We start from the raw sequence: 21,183 nt of genomic DNA, 5'->3' as shown, positions 1-21,183 counted from the left end.
CATCTCCAAGTCCTTTGCAACATGCAAGAAAAGGTGTGTTACACAATAAAAATGTTTTGCTGTTCAATGGAATGGCCCAGGGGTAAAATCTTACCAAGGGTGGAGTTAACAAAAAACAAGACTGGAAAAGATGGGGCTGGCCAGTTACCTGAGGGCAACTCTGTCACTAATGAAGAAGCAGGAGAATGTAATCTGAAGGCTGAACATGATTGGAAAAGATCCAGCAATTTAAACTCATCAGTATGGAGAATAATTACATATTGACAGGTCTACAGGGCAAAATTAAAAATAAAGAGAAAGATGCAAAGATCTTATTTAACTCATCACGGTTTTACCAATCAGCCTTTTGTTAATTGAAAAATATTTGAAGGATTTTTATACCATGTATGAGAAATGTTACTAAAGTTTACTTTACTATTATGTAGATGTACAATGGATAAAAGGAGGAAAAAAACATGTGATGTTCTCTTGGAAAATCTAACTTCCTAATCCAATAAATTTAAAACAAAACAAAACACACAAAACTTGATTTGAGTAGGTATTTTAACTTAGTTATGCAGAACAGTCTGCAAAGCCTTAGGAAGAGAGAGAAAGGAAAAAGGAAGCAACTGGAGTGTAACTTGAGTTATTTGGGAGCCTATTCCAAATGAGAAAAGGCAGCCATTCATTTGACTTAAAGGCCCAATAGATGAGCTATGTTATTGCCAGGCTCTTCCTGCAGGTTATAGAAGGTTTCTGTCTTGCTCCATTAAAAGCTGAAGTGAAGAAAAACCAGTGCTTGGTTAATAGTGTTCAGGTATCAGAAAGGAAGGTGTAGGCAAAAGGGATCTCAATTCTTGTATTGTCAGATCTCTGGAACCTTTATTATTATTATTATTTCTTAATAAAGGTGTTGGGAACAATACCTGTTGAAATAATGAGATGCAATGCAAGTCTACTTCAAGGCAAAACTTAGCACATTTCCATTAATCTTATTTCAGTGCCAGTGCCAAAAAGCTCCAAGCTCTGTTTGCACTGTTCAGCGGGTTATCTGATCGTCCTCCTCGTAACATGGCATGCTGCAACTTATAGCAGGCAAATTAAATATAATCATATCAGTGTACTGAAATTACACTCCTTTTCCATATGGAGCTTGTGGGCAATAATCATGTTGTTATCCATTTATCTGTTTCCCTCTAGGAGGTTTTCAGACTAACTAGCCAGAACAAATTCGAAGGCTCTGTCATAATTTCAGGAATTGCAGTGCCAGAGGGCTTCTAACACCTCTGGTATTTCTAAGTTTCCTGCCAATGAAGGAGGGGCCTTTAGGGTTGGTTGTTTTTCCTTCTGCATTTTTCTCTTTCTTTCTTAAAATTTTAAATTTAACGTTTTCTAGCACTGAGTTCTCAAGGTGAGGAAAAATAACACTGCAGCGTTTAGCTTATGTCTGTAGTCACACTAACAAATGTATTTCCTCTAAATGCTGATATTATACAAGGCTGAATGACATCATACTGCTGCTTCCAGTTAATTCTTCCCTTACAAGGGCAATATTGTATGTTTGGTAATTTGTCAGAGATACTAAAAATGGCTTGGGAGCAACAATAATCACGAATAGGGTGAGTAGGTTTGCTGTTATGACTTGTTTCAGGGGCTTAACTTTTGGAAAAGAGCCTAAAAAAATATCATTTTAAAGAAAAAAAATAGAACCTGGGGCATTTCCTTGGGCCAGACATTAGTTCCATTTAGACCTTAAACCATCCCACACTTAATTGTAGGTCTGCTGCATTAGCTTGTAGGAGTAGTAAAAGCATGTAATTCGATCTAATCAGATCGGCGCAGGAGCTGGGTACTCTGTGCCAAGTGAGCCCACGGAACAAAAGGACAAATGTGATTGCAGCAAAGTAGCTTTCCAGCGCCGTAAAAAATTCCTGCAGGACTAGTTGATCTGTGCAGAAAGAACTGTCAGGACAAAAATATGTAAGAAAAAAATGCCGGCATCTCTGCAGGTTTTTGTACAAGTGCAGCAGGCGCTGCCTCATGGAGCTCGCACTCCATGAGCACGCATGGGCCAGCACCAGTAGGTTTTCCATTTCACTCATGTTTGTCTATAAACTGGGCGCTCTTGATGTGTTCAGTAGAGAAGTGACTCCAGAAGGCAACTCATTCCCTGCTAAACTTGGTGTTATGAGACTTGTTCACTGTAATTATCAACCATCCTTGATTGAGTGAGAAGACTTTTGTTGATGAGCACATTTTAGATGCCTCATGGGGATCCCTTGGGATGTTGATACAGTTTCTGTGGTTTTAAGTCACACCTACATGATTAGAAACTCACTTTCTCAGTCAAATGATCTGTAGATGTGCCTAGAGTGTGAGAGCAGAATTTTGTGCAATTCATGTGAATCATTCCATGGAAAAGCCATTTCTGGGAAATTATCTTCTACTGAAAGAAGGACACATGCTCTCATCAAGTAGTTTTTCTCCAGTCACTTAAAGATGTAGAGATGTCTCCATGATAACGTCCTGGAGTGATAAATATTTGCCTGAAAATGTTTTTGAGGAAATTCTTGGTGTATGTGGAAGTTTTAGCCTCTGTTGAAATTTCCGCTCTCCCTGATTTCCACAATAATGTTCAGTCCTTGCTGAGATTCATGTTAAGTTTTATGTTGTCTGTGAAGATTAATGACTGTGCCTTATCATGACCTTCAATCGCAGTTATGCTTTAGATATTCTCTATCAATATTGGGTTGTTGAATATCCAAAATTGTTTCTTCCCCCTCTTTTAGTTTAACCATTTAACACTTCAGGAAACAAACACTAATTGAATGGGGAAGAGGAGGGCTTTTCTACAGCATTTTTTTAGCCACCTCAGAATTACTGTGATACATTTTGAGTGTTCATGGTGGTAGATAACTCATGTTTGTTCAGTCAACCATTTATATCAAATTTTCAAAGACAAAGTTGAGTGATAATAACTATTCTTCCCCATGCAAGTCAAAAAAGGAACAATAATTAGGCAAAACTTCAGTAAAATAATTCAATTAAAAAAGAAAACAAAAGGAAAAAAAAGTGAAGGATGTTGTTTGACCTTAACCAGAGACAGCAGCTAAAAAAGCAAACAAGCATAAAAAATACCTTGAACAAATGGAGTTAATTTCATAATAGAATCTTCCTACCAGAAGTCAGAAAATTTGAGAAGTGCAGCTTGTTACAATCCTACATTTCTTTTAGGAGAGGGAAAGAAAAGCATTTTTGTTTGTCGCTATTCACTGTCAGTCTATTTGGGACTCGTGGGTCCCTTATGGAAACAAAAAATGGAACGAGAGCTCTGTAAGTACTAGAACAGCAAATTACTTCAAATGGCAGCAAGCTTTTGCGTGACGAAGGCCAATTTGGCAACAGTCCCACCCCACTGGTGGCCTCTCAGGAGGTCAGCCCCACCAGCCGTGGGGTTCCGCTCCCCAACACGTTGAGGCTTCATAGACCATCTCATGCTGGTGGCATTAGAGAGGGATTTCCTGCACATCTCTCTTTCTTTCTCTTTTCAGCATGCCCTCTTTGGAACAATTATAACATGGCCTTTAAATTACAGCATCACAAAAGCTGAAAGTGTGAACAGATTTAGTGGAGCATTAAAAAAGAGAACAATCTGATCTGTCAAAGTACAAAAACAAATCCTATGTTTAGGAACAATGAGCACATTATAGATGTGCTACGCGTTTGTTTGAGTGTACGCGATGTGTATAAACATTCCTAGCTCATTTAAATAGAAGTTCTATCTTTGTCTGCATGACACTTTTGTTTCTCACATCCTAAAAGAGGCCATTAAGTAAAGCAGAAATAAAAGGGGAAAACCATGACTTTGATTGTGATATAATTTAGCAGACTGTTAATTGGTAATTAAAGACTGTGTCTGCCTTGGTCAGAAATTGTTTCTTAATGTTTATCTGCTATTAGGTATTAGACCAACTGCTTAGGACGTGGAAAAATGTTGAAATGTGCTGAGCACTCTTGGAGGCAAAGCTGAGAATAAAATAAAATTTTGTATTTCATCCCTTGTTTTATTCTTGTTTGGGACAGATACCTTAAATTGCAAATCATAATATCATAGAATGGCTTGGGTTGGAAGGGGCCTCAAAGATCATCTAGCTCCAACCTCTCTATTATGAAAACAAATCACTTAAATTATATATTAGAAAAGAGTGGTCTTGAGATTAGAATACTATCTCTGGACACTGAGTGTATATTAAGATATGTAATTGAGATCTTGCATTTCCAAGTGATGTTGCTATCCAGCTGTGCCATAGGTCCTTGATAATGTGCATGGTCTTTAGATAAATTGGAATCACTAGCATTCCAAGAAAACTGATTTAATTGAAACTTCTTTCTCTCCATTTTTTTTAACCTGGCTTTATCATGCTGTCAGTTCATTCTGAAATCCCCCAGTTTCTCATAACAAAACTCAGTCTTTTGTCTTATTTGTCCAGGTTGCTTATGTTTCAATTGTAGTTTCTGCACTGCTATAACTTCTTAAACCTTCCTATAGAGATGAAAAGTAGGAAACTGAACACCTCTGTTTAATTTCTGTCCCTTTATGTTCTCTGAGTCCAACTTGAGTTCAGCTCGGTTGTTCTGGCATGGAGAAGCGCTGCTCTGTGAGGGTCCTGCCCACTGCCTGTGGAAATCTTACAGGTCATTTTGCACATTAACTTTGAGTTTAGCTTCTGAAAGTTCAACAGTTTTTTTTATTTAAAGAAGAAAAAATCCTTATGACTGACTACTCACTGGGATGGAAAGCCTGTTTGCTGCAGAACTTCCGTACTGACTTTCACTGATATATTTTTCACTCTCTGCGAGGATTATTTCTCTCTCTCCCTGAAAAAGAAGTAGGAAACACTGACTTATTTGCCTTCTGTTCTGACTGAGAGGTATGAGGAGTGGCCTTCTCAGCCAAGTGTAAACCAGATGATATCTACAATTTGTAGAGAAAGCCATCAAATTTGAGCTGGAGGAAACTTGGGCTATACCAACCTATACCAACATTGAGATATACTGATACTGTAGCTAACAGGATCTGACATGTTTGCAGTACCATTCTGGGTCTGAATCATTGCTTTTTTTTTTTTTTCCCCTGAAATAATTTTCTTTTATTTTGTGACATGCTCACAGCAGCCACAAGCTGAATACCCAATGAATAACTATAGAAATTTCTGCTCGGATGTGAACCTGTGGCTCTACGAAATACTGAGGCACAAATGTTCTTCTGAATTTACTCATTTGATCTTAAATCTGCAATGCATTTTTGGCATACCAAGCAATAAACCAAATTGATCTGAATGGAGGAAAGTTGGTCACTGTGCTGGGACTAAGCCATTCCGTGTATCTGTGGGCTGAGGTTCATGTTTGATGTTGGTCCAGGCAAAGTCTCTATGCTTCAGCAGATCTGTAGTTCTGTATCTGTAGATACCAGGCAGCCCATCTATTGTGAACCAGTTCTGTTAAAAATACTGGACAGTAGACAATGTTTTGATGTGTCGTAAACTGCTCGTTGTAGAGCTATTAGAAAATATGCTGCTATTTGTGAATAAAGACCTCTGGTCATGACCTGTGCAACAATAATGTTTGTGTAAGAGAAGATGGGATAAGGCAGTGTAGGTGTTACATTTGAGATATTTGATAACACACTGGAAAACTGGTTTCTGCTATGGTTTTACCCTTTGACTTCAGAAGTATGCAGTGCCACATAGTTAAGAACTGAAGTATCGCAGGGAAGCAAAAATTTATATAGATCTGGAATGTGGGCTTATGAAAAAAATGGCTTGTGTTTCAGAATTAGATTCAGTTTGGTATACAGAGTACACGTATGGTATTTGTTCATTTGAGAGTACCAAGTTCCACATCTTTTGGTCTTCGGCTGCTCTTTTTATTGTTTCTTGTAATGATGAGGAAATGGATTGTCTCAGAATAAATGAAAGCCATACGTACCAAATGTACATGGAAATGTCAGCTTTTGTGTTGCATATCATTAAAACCCCACTAGGAATCCTTGTTAGGGATATTCTGAGAATTTCTTGATATTAGCCAGCAGCTACTCCCTAACCTCTGCACCAACAGTAGTCAAACTCCCTCTACTAAAGCAAAGTTGCTGATGACTCAGTGACAGAGGCTAAGCTGAACGTGCACTGCTGTTTTATTGGCTACAGAAGAATAAGTGAATGGATCATTAAGTTTCCAAGGTATGCTATTTCTGTTTGGACTGAAACAGCTTGGATGTGCTTTAAAGCAAGTAACAGGGCATTAATCTTTCTACTTCCCGTATATTTTTTTCAGGGAAATTTGTTGCTTAGTAACATTAAATCATTAAATCCTTCCCCACCCCCTCCTGCCCCTCCTTTTTATTTTTTTTTTCTTTATTTTTATTTTTTCTTTTCTGCCCTAATGCTTCCATGTTGATATGACATACTTTTTTGGAACGTATGTTAGACTACTGTTGGATAGATAGATGCTGTTAATACTGTTCTATTGCTTGTTCAAATACTGTCAGGACAGGAATTCTATGCAATCAAATACAGTTGATAATTCAAGTTCAAAGAATAACTCAACATTTTAAAATTTTGATAAATGTATAATTTAAAACGCATTGCCACTTTGCTGCCTATTCAATTAGGGACTCCAAAAAGATGAATTTAAATAAAGAATGCAGTGTGGATGTCATTTTCTTCACTTCAGATGAATTTCAGGTGGTCTACAGACTCAGGAAACACTGTTGTAATTTTGAATAATGAGTAAATATAAGAATTTTTGAAACCAACTGCAAAGATCAAGTTGGTAAATTATTACCTGATTATTATCTGACCTGTGAAAATCACTATCTCAGCTTTCTCAGGTGTAAAATAGGGTAATGATTAAAGATGTCAGAGACTTCTAAGGAGATTTAGATGCTCAGCTCCAAATGAGTTTCAATGGGCATTTCTTCAGGCTTCAAAAAATCCCGGACTCTGAGCTCACATAACTACAGTCTCAGTACGCATTTTGGTGTTTTAGTACCGCCTGCTGCTGTCTGCTTCCTATCTTGTGTCGTGAATCACATCTTCTACCTCACTAGGATATGAAAGATAACATGCTGAAAAAGTGATGAGAAGCAGTTGAAAAGCTGCAACTTGAAAAAAAAAAGTTTTAACTCCTGTAGCAATACCTGCCACTGCTTTAAAGCTCTCATTGATTTTGTACTCACTGGTTTTATGTAAAGCTCCCAACATTGTGCCAGAGGCTGAATAAACAGCCCCAAATGGCAGTGCCCCAAATGGATTATCTTCTGTTCAGAGAGGTGATTATGCCTCTCAATCTTTTCACCTGTGTCAGGAGACAAGTATAGTTGATCTTTAACCTTGGCTTTATTATAGCTCTGCAAAGCAATGATCATCCCATCCCTCCCCTTTGACAGCCAAATACCTTCTGCTTTGTGCAGTTTTTATATGGATGCGTTGTGTTAGAAGGTGGTCAGGAATCCAAATTTGGACTCGAGTTGTAACAAGTCTTCCTGCTGTGTTCCATCAGGCTTTTGGGGTAGCTTGCCCTGAGCAAAAACCTGTGGAATAGTCTGGCCATGCCTATTGACGCTGTGGAAGAGAGGGTGTTGCTTCTTGTGTTAACTGAAACAAATGTTTCTGGAGAAGTATGCCAAGGTGTCGTAACATCCATATTAACCTTAATGGCATTCTCTAACTTCACGTGCAGTTGAAGCTCAAATGGAAAATTCTTGATAAGTATAGCATATGTAAAGTCAACAAGCCTACAGACATTCAATAGGGTTGTGTGTAAATGGCTCTGTAAGCCCCGAGGGTTTAGCAGAGAGGGGCTGTCTTTGCAGCAGAGTTTTAGAACCTTGCACTAGGATAACATTTCCTCTTGCAGGACCACATAAAACTATTAAAATGTCACTGTTTGTTGTTAAATACCTTAGGATTTTTCACTGCAGGAAGAACAGTTGAGTGAACTGCTTCTCTGTACATCTTGCCAATGTCTTCTCTGAAGCAGCAAAAGATCCCTGGAATTTGTATCTGTGCTTTGAGAAAGGACATCACTGCTGATGATAGCATTGGGACTTCGTGTGCTTCACTGCATGAATGCTTTACCAAGTTGTTTACAGAGAGGTTATGGCAGCAAATGCTGTAAACAGGCATACATTTTCCAGAGCAGGATGAAGAAACCCAGAAGGAAGTCAAGATTGCACCAGAATATTTTAAGTAATTTTAGAAAGCTGGATGAACATCCAAAGGCTGCCGAGCATTAGACCTTTGTTTTCAGAAAGTTTTCAAGTACAGGCCTAATTATAAACACATGTTTATATATGTTGCTAAACAGCAAAGTACTTGCACAGAATATTAATTTAACAATAACATAATAGCTTCAAAATAATAATGTCTTGTATTTTTCCACTTAGAAAGCTGTAGCTAATGTAGGAATAAGAAGCACAAAGGAAACGTATATGACTTTGCCTTTCCACGGTAGGAAAAAAAAAAGAGGAAAAAAGCCATAAAATAGGAGAGGTCATGTGGTAAGTGTGATTTACCTGAACTTTAAGTACCTTGAAAATGAAACACCAGGAACAGCATAATCAGCCAGGAGAGCAATTAGGGACTCCATTACCACTCAAGAGAAGCGGCAGAGCCCATAATCACTTGCCCGAGGAAACGGTTTTCACATACACACTGAATTCAGCATGTTTTCTCTGGTATCAGCAGTGTGCAAGTAAGGGAGTGTCTTAAACTCTTGACAGGCATAAGAATAATACATGGGGAATGGGGCGGTTACTTGGGGAATCTGTCTAGTGGTAATTTATTAGTTCTGCTTCGTATCTGGAAGTAGTTGCTAAATACGTTCAAAGCCTGGACTTGCTCAAGGTATGTGGAATGCTTCTTTTGCTGACAAGCTTTGCTATGTGTTCAGCAGACAGGGGACACCGAGGGACCTTTAACTCCATTGCACTCTAAACTACAGGAATAGCTTTAGTTTGCTGGAAGGAATATCTCTGTCCAAAATCACTCTCTTTAAAAAGAAACAGAAAGACCAGCAGGGACAAAGATGACAAACCAGGGATTTATGCGATGAGAGTTTGGAGTGGTGACTCTCATCTGCCTGACATGAACCCATACACACACAGGAGACAGATATAAGTTTAACTCCAGTCCAAACGCACTGCTCAATGGCAGAATGGTACAATGAAATGGCTTGAATTGGAAGAGGATTATAGACAACTCTAAATGTCACGTGTAAAACACTTAGGAAGTCCATATTGAACCTATTATTTTTACTATGTGTCTCTTGTGTTGATTGGTAAAGTCCAATAGTAATTTAGGCTTGCTTCTCTACAGAATCTATTCTGTTCCAATGAAGCATCCCCATAGGCTGAATATGGGAAAAGAATTAGCATATCTGGCAAGGACAAACCAGTTAGGCTGGTGCGTCCCTCCAGAGGAAGGTCAAGATAGGTTTCCTTTGGGAGTATGTTCTGAAGGATCCAGCTGGAGCACTTACAGAGGGTCTGAGAAGAGCTCAACAATTTCAGGATCATTGAACCAACAGTTTGTGGGAATTGTAGGGCTGGATACATGTTAGGATGAGTTGCATGTGATTGAAGGACAAATCCAGCAACTGGCAATCCTGCCTGTGGCAGGGGGGCTGATGATGCTTGATGTCCCTTCTGACCCAAGCCATTCTATGATTCTGTGAAGCTGATATTTGCTTGCAGCTAATGCATTACTTTTGTTTTTCTTACAAAAACTACATTTTAGAGAAAAATTCAATCTCAAAACCATGATACAGTGCTTGTAGCAGCAAAAGACTTGAAAAAGAGTCCATGTCTCGTGGAGAAGATAGTATGACAGTAAACCCAGCCAAATGTGCACACAGACCCTGAAAAATGCACAATAACTTTGGAATGATGAGTTAGGAGTCTTGAATACTTTATCTTTTTCTCTTCTTGCTTTTTGATATGGCATTTCTGTAATGCCCATTAAAGGCCAAAAAAAAAAAAAAAAGACTATGCTTGCACTTTGCTATGATTAAACTCAATATTTGCAGAGGATTTATATGTTAAATAGACTGAGAGCAACTGTGGATCTATAGTCCTTTCAGCATGCCCTTCATTTTAGCTTTAACATTTTTTTATTCCACTATGGATTTTGTGCATTCATCCAAAATACTCAACCCTCTAGCAGTCCTACTGCTCTGACAGAGTTGCCGGACATCTGGAAATCTGGATGTGCCAAGTGCATTAGCATACACGAGCTCCACAGTTCATGCACTGTAAATCTGGATCATGCAGGAAGTCTCTCCTCAGGTCCCATACAGTGGGATGTACACATGCACAGCAGCTGTTGGTGCATCTCTGGCTTCCTAGTAGCTTCTTGGAACTCTCTTGGAGAAGTAAGAGAAAACTGCGTGCATCTCACTACAACTGTGGTATAAGAAATTCATTTTGCTGTAGCATATGTGCATAAGAGGACTATATGGCAATTTTCAGGACTGGACTTAAAGTGAAGAAGAGTTATTTAGTTATGTATTTTTTATTTCTTGGCAGCAATGATTAAAGTAGATTTGAAAGCCAAATTACAACTAGAACTTTCTATGTGTGTAGAAATGTTGATTTTATGAGCTTTGATCTAATGGTATTCCTTAGCATGGGCTCAGATTCAAGCTCGTAAGTGGTTTCCCCACCAGAGGTAAGTACACATCAAGAAGTTCAGAAGGCAAGATTAAGTTAATAAGACTAATCATACACATCCATGCTTTAGAAAGGAAAAAAAAAAACAAAATCTTTGGGAGCAGCAGCTGTGTTATCCATTGCTCCTGAAAAATATAATCCAGATTGTTAGGGTCGGTGATGACTGATGAATTTCGGTTCTATTGTTTATTTTATTTGTAATACTTTCAGACTGTGTTCACATTCTTTCAGACCAGCTTTCGTTATGATGCAAGGCACGTTCCTTTATCTCCATTCTTTCAATGCAGGATCACTCTTCACAGAACCACAGCACGGCTGAGATTGGCAGGGAGCTCTGGGTCCACCTGGTCCAACTGCCTGGTCAAACAGGATCACCCAGAGCAGGGGGCCCAGGAGATACAAGGACAACGTGTGTGCTAAATATTGACCTGCTCCCCATGGAAATTACATCTTTGTCATAACTGAAAAGCAGAGGAATGTTTTAGGGTCTCTGAATTTAACACTTGGGTTAATAATTAAGGCAGTGGGAATGGTGGGTTCTTTGCTCTATCTCCAGCCTTAATCTTTAAAAAACAAACTTCTTTATGGTGCTCTTCCTGATTGTGGCAGAACTTATCCTTGAAATGATAGGGGCTTTTATTTGCCCTTCTATTGTGAATAAGTTTAGTCAAAAGGTCCTATTCTAATTTGTACATATTCTTGTCTGACATATGATATACTCATTCTTTTTATACACTCAGGTAATTTTTTGCTTTGTGTTTAGCATGATCTTACAGAATCAGGTTTTGTGACTGGCTCTCAGCAGATTCAGTGCTCTGCAGCTTGAAGTGTCAGATTGTGGGTGGTCCATTTCATTTGAGGTATTTTGAGCCAAATGTGAATAGAAAACAGCTTTTGTTCTGCAATTTTGGACTTTACCCTCAAATACCTATCGGACTGTAATCGTCCACACATCACCCACTGCCAATAAATAACCCATTTTATTATCCAAGTCTCTAGATGCAGAAGAACACTTTTGCTGAATTCAGCTAGAGGCAGCAATATAGTAGGTTGTCCTTCTTTTTTCCATTTGAAAATGAGTAAGGTATTTTGGTAGAGTGGCAGTGATGTGATTATTTCTTCTGCTAAATAAGAACACTGATGCTGAATTTAAAAATAATAATAATAAAAAAGGGAGTCCAATTTTTTATGTGCTGTATAATGATATAAAGGAAAGCAGAATCTTGTCAGCAGAGTTTTTCATGCATACGAAGCCAGAGTATATGTGCAGTACAGGGGTTAAGAAGGCACTGTTTGATAACCACAGTGATACAGTTTTACATGAGCCCTGAGGAATCTTGGTCAAATCCTAGGCGGCATGGGCAAGGTGTAGAGGAGCTTAAAATATTTCTATTTTATGAAAATATTTCTATTTGCTCTGAAAGCTCATAATCTAGGTGTCAGGTAAAGCCTAAGAGGTGGATGAAAGAAGTAGGCAGAGTAGACAAAGCTGACAGATGACTTAGAGCTGCACTGTGCACAACTTAGCAGAACAGCAGATGTTTTAACCAGCATTTTCCCCAAATCAAAGTTCAACATGGTAATACATAGCACAGCTAAGATTAAAGAGGGAATATAGAAGAGTATAAATTTGAATTTAGCCTTCTAGTTCCTCTCACCTTGTTCAAATATTTAGAAAGTGCTTGCAGTCCCAACTACTTGAATTCCCAGAGTGATAGCAGGGTAGTCCACACTGCTCCTGATTTGAAAGGATTCGAGTGGATCCAGTCAAAAGTTTTCCCTCCCTGTGGGCTTTTCTATTACTTTTATGATACATCAGAGTTATACTTATGATGCTATTCCCTTTCGCATAATCTCACAGCTCTTATTTGTGGCTCCCAGGAGAGCCCTTAAAACACAGATGAAGGGCACTGGGTTAAATCTCATTTTACTGGGCAACCTGCTTTGTATCATTTTCCTTTTATCTTTTTATTTGTATTTTTTGGAATGTTGTACACAAACAAATGTTGTTCTGGATTGAAGGCTATCTCATGCTTAAAGACTGTGACTCTGTTAGCCTGCATTAGTCAGCCTCTGGATTCCTATTTGAGCTTCTTCTATTGATTTATTGCGTGACCTTAGACAAGTAGCTAATATCTTTCTGTCTCAGTCTGTTCTCCTTCTTATTGAAAGCCTCTCCCAAAAGATCTACTCTTCATAAAGGAAAATCCCAAGAAATAATGTTTAAAGCAAATTTCTTGGCTACGTTAAGGGAGGTTGAAGTCAAGGGTCATGGGACCTGTTGTGTGCCTGGCACAGAGTTGACCCGTGCATCCGCAGAGGTTAATGTGTCACGTGTTCAGGGTGACCTGGTGGCAGGCACATGCAGTACTCGGATCCTTGGACACTTAACATAGCCCTAAAATGAGGGATCTTTGGGTCTGCCCTCTAGGGCACACCTTCTGGTTCCCTCTCACAAGCATATAGAATAATGCTAGGTTATTCTTCATGTAGATGAGGGGTGATAGATCAACTTGTAGCTCAGGGACAGCTGTTGTAAAGCCAGGTTTTCCCCTTGCTACAAACCTTTTCATAAAACAAACAAACAAAAAGCTCTAATTGCGAGAAAAAATCATTGGTTTTTTGATAGCTAGTCTAAAATGATGTGCTGTCAAATGAAACATGCCTTTGCAGGCCAACAGCAGGTGTGATTGCTTACCTCTGACTTGTGCATGTAAGAGCAATGTTCATCAATAAACATCTGTCAACTGGACTTGAGCTGATCTTGCTGCTTTTGGGACGTGGAAGGCAGATATGCAGCAATGAAGCAGATCCCCCATGTAGCGTTGCGCATTGCACGTGAGCTCCTTGCATGCAGCATGCCCAGTTGCTCCAGCAGGCTTTGTACAAAATCCGTCAGCTGCTGTAAAACTGGTGGAAACATTCTGTCAGAGCAATCTCTGCCATTAAAAATAGATGACGTTTTTTCTTCACTGTGTACTTAAAGTGGTTGTGTGGTAGTAGACACTGACAAAGTCCAAACGTTTGGGAACTTGCATCACGTCATATTTTTGTGTTCAGATTAAGTGTATCTGCATCTTCTAAAACCATGAGTTTGCTATCCATTGCTTGAATGTGGGTTCTGTTAAAATGGCAAAATCAAGCAGTGACTAACGAGGTTTCAACCAATACTCTTACAACTTGAGAGTAATATCTAAAGCAAAGAGGTAAAATTATATCTCATATTTTCCATTTTTAACCTGGCCCCTTGCATAGCCTATCTCAGGCAAAACAGAGCTAGGTAGTTTCTTCTGTACTTGAAAGAATAATTATACAGTAACTGGGGTCCCACTCTATTTAACAAAACCACTGTGGTCTTTTTAATTTGTTTGTTTGTTTGGAAAATACTGTAAAAATACGGTAAATAAATCAAGAGAAATTCAATTTGACGCTATCATTAAAATAAGTAATTTGGATAAAGAGCCACAGATGGATGACTGTGTCAAGAGGTCAATGTTCATGTGTGGTGACTTGGATATAGTACTTGAAAAATCAACTTTGAGATAAGACTGTATTGTGGCATGCACAAAAGCCAGCTTTCTTTGAGAATTATTTGTGTAGCTTTGATTTGAGAATTTCTATTTTTGCTAAGCCCTCGGAGTTGGTACCTTGAAAATATTGGTTAAATTATACATCTACAAAGAGATAACATTTTTAAAGAATGCACTAATTAATCAGTGTTCGCATCGACATTTTGCCTACTTTGGGTCTTTTGAAGATGGAAACATGCAAGACTTCAAACTTGTGCAACTTTAGACTGTTTATTATCATTCTGGTGTGCTTTTAAAGATTCATAGCTTTTTCTTCTTGTGCTATAAAGACATTTCCCATTCTAATTCATACAAGCATTTGCTTATTCACTTTAAAGTCTCACCTCTGCACTGCTAAAATCAATATAATTTAAAGAAGTATTTACTGTTCTGATCAATAATGTTTAAAGGCAGAAGGAAGGATTAGTATGCGTAGTCTGATCTTATGTACACTACAAATTCATAAGGTTTCTGTGTAAGCCAATCAATTTATCTCTAGCTAAAGAACACCTCCAAGAAGGATATTTGATCTTGATGTAAAGATTTGAATACACTCCCTTCAAAAACCTGCTCCAACTGTTACCTGTCTGCACTGTTTGAAATTTGTTACTGTCATTTTGCCTTTGCCCTTCATCTCTCTGTTCTCACTTCTCCTTGTTTCTCCTCCATTAAACTAGGAAACCCATATTTGCACTTTCTTGCTTAAATGCGTGCTGTAATCAAACTATTCTCAATCTGGCTTTTGGTAAGCTGAGTCTTATTTTAAGCACTTGAGCACGCTGCAGAGCTTTATTTCTCCTCCTATTCACAAGTAAATGAGTGAGATGCCTAATCCTGAGCAGGCTTGGAGGTTTGTGACACGGTTTGAAGCATCTAGGTTTGCTGAATGGAGGCGATTCCTCACCTTGTATCAGTGGAAACTGCAGGCAATGAAAGTATTACACAACTGAATGTAGGTAAAAACAGTTGGCTCCTCAGTCCTGGGCAGCCTTCCTCCCTAGCCTCGTGTACGGGCATTCAGCGTAGCATGATGCTGTACCATGCTGAGCTTCCTCTCCAGCTCTTTTGTCTTCTGAAGATGAACTTTAAGACTGTGAGAATGTGCTTAAAGTAATGGAATCTAGTTTTGTTCTTAATATTCCTTTTCTTTTTGAAGCAAGGATTGTATGCAGAGAAGCAGACAGACTTGGTGATCTGCTGTCAGGCAACATGCAGCAGGATTGGTTGTATGGACCCTTTGATGTTTTGCTAGCACTCAAACAGCCCTGTCTGCAGCGTGTCTTTGTCATCTGTCACACATTTTTCTGAAAGGGCTACAGGAGGACCAGTGGGAGATTATTTTGACAGTACCATAACGTGGTGCTTCCAAACTTCAGAACACTGTGATGGCTGATGTCTTGATTAGTGCTGAAGGAAAGCTTTCCCTTTCCCTAAGTAGATCTTCCTCTGTGGGATTCCTTGGGAGGAGAAGTGAAAAAGGGGGAATGGTTTTAAACTTAAAGATAGGAGATTTATGCTTGATGTCAGAGGAAATTTCTGCACTCAGTGGGAGGTGATGCCCTGGCACTGCTGCCCAGATTATGGTGGTGCCCATCCCTGGAGGTGCCCAAGGCCATGGATGGGGTCCTGGGCAGTCTCAGCTGGTGGGGGGCAGCCAGCCCATGGTAGGGGAGGGGCTGGGTGGGCATTAAGGTCCCTTCCAACCCAACCATTCTGTCATTCTATGAAAACATAAGCTCTTAAACTAAGAAGTAACCCAGCTCCATATTGGGTAATTGGCTTTAATTATGAAAACTATAAATCAATGATACACTGAAGGATATATGAAGTACTTTAGTGGTGATGTGTGCGTTCTCCCTGCCTGCCCAGAAAACATTGTATAGCAGACACAGCCAGACTATACATCTAATCAAAGGAAAGCTGTCTGGGGATATCAGAAAAGCAAATATTTTTAGAGTGGTCCTTCAGCCTATTCTTCAAAACAAGCATACAGCAACCTGAGGGTTTTCTGCCTTAGTCAGCTTGCAATAACAGTGAGATTGTACCCCACAAATCATTTAACAAAGCTGTATGTGAATAAATCAAGTATCAGTGTGGAGGAGTCATGGGGAAAATGAATTCAGAAGTAGACAGTGAGCATTCTTGGTAGGTTCCTCCAGAAGTAATGCCTCTTATTTGTTTCCAGGGAAACTACAGCAACTAAAAAGAGCATAATAACACTGTTTGATAGAGCAAATTCTCAGCTACAAAGCACTGTTTTTCAACATGGTCACCACCATGAGCTATGCATTTTAGCCAACATTATTTTCCATAAGGAGAAATGCAGTGACACCCCTTTGCTCCATCTGCACTTCTGTGTCAGACATCATTTTGTCAGACTACCCTTCTGCTTCCCTTTCACATGGCAACAAAATATCATGGAATACTGGTGGGAAAGGTAGAACCTCTACTGCCATACCACCAGCATCTGCCTCTGACACTGCGGGCCAACATAGTAAAATAGGAGGCATTACCTTCAGAGCAGCCCTGCTAATATCAAACAAATATGTATTAGGTGTATTGAATTGGAGAAAAAAAAAAAAAAAAGCCTAAATTGTGGCTCTGCCAGTTGGCTAGAGTGATCTGGCTCCATTGGGAAGCTGCTGTGCTCTGCGTGCTCCAGGTTTCTGAGCCTGGCTTGTGCTGAGGCTTGCATCCAGGTGCCCATTTCTCTGGTGATGTGCCTGTTGCGTGCAGCATCCTCTGGGATCACACTGCTAATGATCCCAAATGCTGGTTAGCAGAAAGGCATGCAAATGTGCCATGGAGTATTGTTAAGAATATTAACATCACTACAGATTCACTGGAAAACACTTTAGTTCACTGAAATTTTAGGGGAAACTGCTCGGTTTTGTGCTTGGATAGGCCAAGGAATGTTTCTGTATTCTATTCAGTGACCATTTGATGTAAAATGCAGTAATAGTCCTGGGAGCATGGACAAGAACCCATTATTTAATCTTTTTACATAGGTACTCTGTAGACTGGCCTTACAGATTCAGCTCACCACCTTTTGTAAGAAGGCTGATTTTAATTTTATTTTGTGTTGTTCTATTTTACTTTGTTTTGTTTATACACTGTCTTCTCTTCAAGATTTTTAATAGGATGGCAGAAAAAGAGCTGATAGCCAAATTTTCTTCTACTTCATTTTCTGTTTTTTTGGCAAGTTACTGTATTGTACAGAACCACCACTTCAACACAACAGTTCTAGATACTGGATGGTGGGGAGCCTGATCTGGTTTCTGAAGGTGTTTCTGAAGGTTGTTTGCTGGCCTGGTACTTTTTTCTCTGATTAGAGAAAATACCTGCCAGCCCCTGTAGCAATGCAGGGTATGCCCTGCATCAACTAGATAGCAATCAACTAGACTGCAATCATTGCAGTGAACAAGAAAGAAACTTCTGGAAGTCATGCTGCCCCAAGATTGGTTGATTATAGGCTTGTAGGTTTGAATTTAAGGTTGTGTGTGTTATATAAGCGCTCAATGCCACAAAGCTTTCTCTGCCATTGAGGTGCTGTATCCATTTTCCTTTCTGTTTAAGCCATTAAACTATTAACTGTAAGCAATAAATAGAAAACAACTTGCATGGAAAGGGCATCAGATGTAATTGTAATACACTATGTCTGATGTGACCATTCAGCAGCGCCACAAAATCTGAAGTGGTCTTGTTAAAAATCCTGAGTTAGGCCTGAAAATGCATTAACTAATTTAAAACTTCTCAGATTTATTTATTTATTAAATTTTATGTGTTTGGGTTCTTTTGCTTGGCCTTGCAGTTTCTAAACTTGTAGCATATGCTTCGCACTGTTGAGTTTCCTGAGTGACTATAATGAAAGCTTAGTTTCATAATGGGAGTTATAAATGAAAATTACCCGAGTTTATTTATTATTCAGGCAGTCTCATGATTGCAGAAACCTTCATAGCACAAGGGTTCTGGAGGGCAATGCCTGCCAATGGACATTAGGTGCTGCAAGATGCCGTGGTTGGCAGGGGCTTTCTCTCTGCCTTCAGCATCACTGTGCTTCATTCCCAAATTTAGGTGGAACCCAGAGAGGAGCGAAGCTGAGACTGTACATCCTCCTTCTCAGATATTCTCTTCATGAAGAGAGTTATCTGAACATACATGAACAATTTCTTCTCTTTTCTTTGTGCTGCCCACTTCACTAACCCAACTCATCTTCGCTAATACCAAACAAAATGAACTCCCCCCAGTGTGATATACAAAAAGCTACAGCCCTGTGAGAGAGACCCAGCAGTGATCAGAGGGACAGATGCAATATGCCCATCAGAACAACTGGTGTGGACTGCATGAACTCAAAAGGTTAAAACCTAATCTCTGAAAAACTGGCCACTTGCAGCAGTTAATGACCTGCTAGTCTGCTAACCATCAGGAGAGGAAGTCAGGAGCAGTTAACACTTTCAGAAACACAGTTGTTGCTAACAATTGTAATGAACCATATCTTGGAGTTGGTGCTGAACACAGTGTAGGTGTAACATAATAGTGCTTCAGAGTGACAGTAAATAATTGAAATATTAAGGCACTGTGGTGAGGAAGAGCTAGAAATGTGACTGCAGGAATGGAAATTCATACTGCCTGTGTGACCTGGAGTTGATTTCAGAACTGGGGACTGAATGTTTCCTTCCTGAAGTAAACACATGGGAGGAGAAGGAAGAAGGAAAAGGCACAAATAAGTGCTGCAGTCCCTTCAGGGGGCTACTATTTGCTTGTCCATCTGGCTGTCAGAGCAACTAATCTTACAAACCCCAGGAAGGCTGGTCACAATATTTTTCCCCTCCTGCAATGCTCCATCCGACAGCTTCCATTTCTCTAATTCCTCATTAATGGGAACGGTGAAATATGGATATCTGAGGTTACTTCCCACAGAAGAGAAGGATAGCAACAGTAGTATAAAAACCTACACAGATTTTGGTGGAGAACATACAGGAGCGTGAGAAGGGAACACAGGAACAAGGTGTCACTGGTGTGTGTCAGCTGCATGCAGTTGTCACACTGATTAATTACATGGCCAACTTATTCTGACAAAGTAAAGCTTTGGTAGCTGGATTTTGAAACATCACAGAGGATTAAAACAATCTCCATGGGTTACTCACAGTCTCCATGTGAGAACTGAACTCCGTGTTTAGGAGGTGTTCAGGATTTCCTAAAGCAGCAGGCATACTTTAGACATCGCTCACCTTGAGTGAGCGATCACCAGAGTGCATCACTAGAGTGATGCATCTGGGCTATTAATGCTCTTTTTCCTTAATTGTTTATTTTCTTATTTTATGGAAGCAGCCATAGGATGCAAAGGGAGTATCAAAGGATATCTGTGGGGTTTCTGTGGTTGCTTGTGAAATTTCTCATGCAGACTCTTCCTTCATTTCAGTCGTTGCTATGCAGTGACCTGACCTCTCACTGCTCAGTATTTGCTAGTTTGCAAGCTGAATGTTTCCATACTTTTTAAAAATAGATCTCTTTGATGACTAAACTAGGACCTTGAATAGCCTTGCTTCCATTTACCTCTTCTTTCAGGAAGTCAATTCAATTATATTTTAAAACTTAAAATACTGTATTTTGGAAACCTTGCCATGGAAGTTCCTTCATTTGCCCCCTCCCAGACTGTGTATCAACCAGAATAGGAATGGAAGCAACAGAAGCAAGGGAAATCCAGTCTAGAGTTGGTATGGAGTCCAGTCTGAGTGTGGACAGGTTTTTCTGTCCTGAAACTTCGGAAACTAGGAGTGGTGATTTATAAGCTTTTGACAAATTTCCATCTGCTCTCATTCCATATAGTTTTTTTCCCCTTGGAGTTCAAAGGCTGTCTACTGCAGAGCTATGCTGCCTTTGTGATATATAACTGTCTCTGAAGCTGTCATACTTTCTAATTTTAACACTGATGGAGTTCTATGCCTTAATTCAAGAGCCACCCTGAATAGCTCCCGCAAGCAGGAAATCTGTCCTGCTCAAACTCAGCCAGCTGATCAGTTTCTGAACTAAGATGCCAAGCAACATTGGGAAAAATAAATCTAACAGCATTCAGAAAAGGTTGAGGTGATCGTTGTTGGAGTTTGGAGAGAAATTAACGCTGATGTCATTTTGTGTAATGAATTTTTCTGAGTGCTACCATCAGATTCAAAAGAGATCTCACTTTTTGACTGTGTGTAGCAATCAGGATTTAGCAAAGAACAAAGCATGTTTTTTTCATGAATCTGCATTTTTGAGGTTTGTATAAATACACGGGCCTCAGTTTTTCCGTCTTTTATTGTGGAAAGTTACAAACCCAGGCATGGAAAAAGTAACAGTGGTTAGCAACTTGTTTCACCTTTATTGGTTGAGCATTCATTAGAGGAATAATTACATAACACATGAAAAAAAAAAAAAAAGGAAAGAGCAGGTTCTAAAAATCTAATAGCAACATTATTTACCTAGCATTCTGAACACTGCGCTCAGTTCTTCCCTCAGTTACAAATATGCAATTCCCAGTGTGAAAACAAGGGGCAAATATGCTCCCTGTGGTTGGTTGTGTGGTTGGTCACCAGTGGTTGGTGACCCTGCCCAAGGCAGGGGGCTTGAGACTAGATGGTCTTTGAGGTTCTTTTTAACTCAGGCCGTTCTGATTCTATTATTCTATGAAATATAGAAAAAAAAAAAAATGATTGTAGTCAGCTGTCAGCCTCAGTTTTCATACCTTTCCAACTTCTGTAAAACCCTACCCTGGATTCAGATATTTCTGGGAGGACAATTGCATACATCACTCCATTAATCCTTCAGAAGCTTTAAAATAACATTTTAGGTTTTCTCGACGTTCTTCAGTCCCACAAGTGCGCTTGCTGCAGTTTCCTTCCCTGCTCTGCTCCTGATACCTGCTGA

The 21,183-nt window shown here is 39.4% G+C and overlaps 1 long non-coding RNA gene across 3 annotated transcripts in view; it reads left to right on the top strand.

Annotated features, from left to right (window-relative positions):
- Positions 1-21,183, top strand: part of LOC125693908 (uncharacterized) — a 152,774-nt gene that overhangs the window by 44,671 nt on the left and 86,920 nt on the right. The window contains exon 3 of one of the 3 annotated variants that reach the window (XR_007377301.1): positions 10,996-13,713. The exons of the other annotated variants lie outside the window; for them this stretch is intronic. This is a non-coding gene — a long non-coding RNA (uncharacterized LOC125693908). Of the gene's footprint in view, positions 1-10,995; positions 13,714-21,183 lie in introns of those variants that run through there. 3 annotated transcript variants of the gene reach the window in all.

Source organism: Lagopus muta, chromosome 5, assembly GCF_023343835.1.
Source record: "Lagopus muta isolate bLagMut1 chromosome 5, bLagMut1 primary, whole genome shotgun sequence".
Classification (NCBI taxonomy): Eukaryota; Metazoa; Chordata; class Aves; order Galliformes; family Phasianidae; genus Lagopus; species Lagopus muta.
This window is presented reverse-complemented; position numbering and strand designations above follow the sequence as displayed.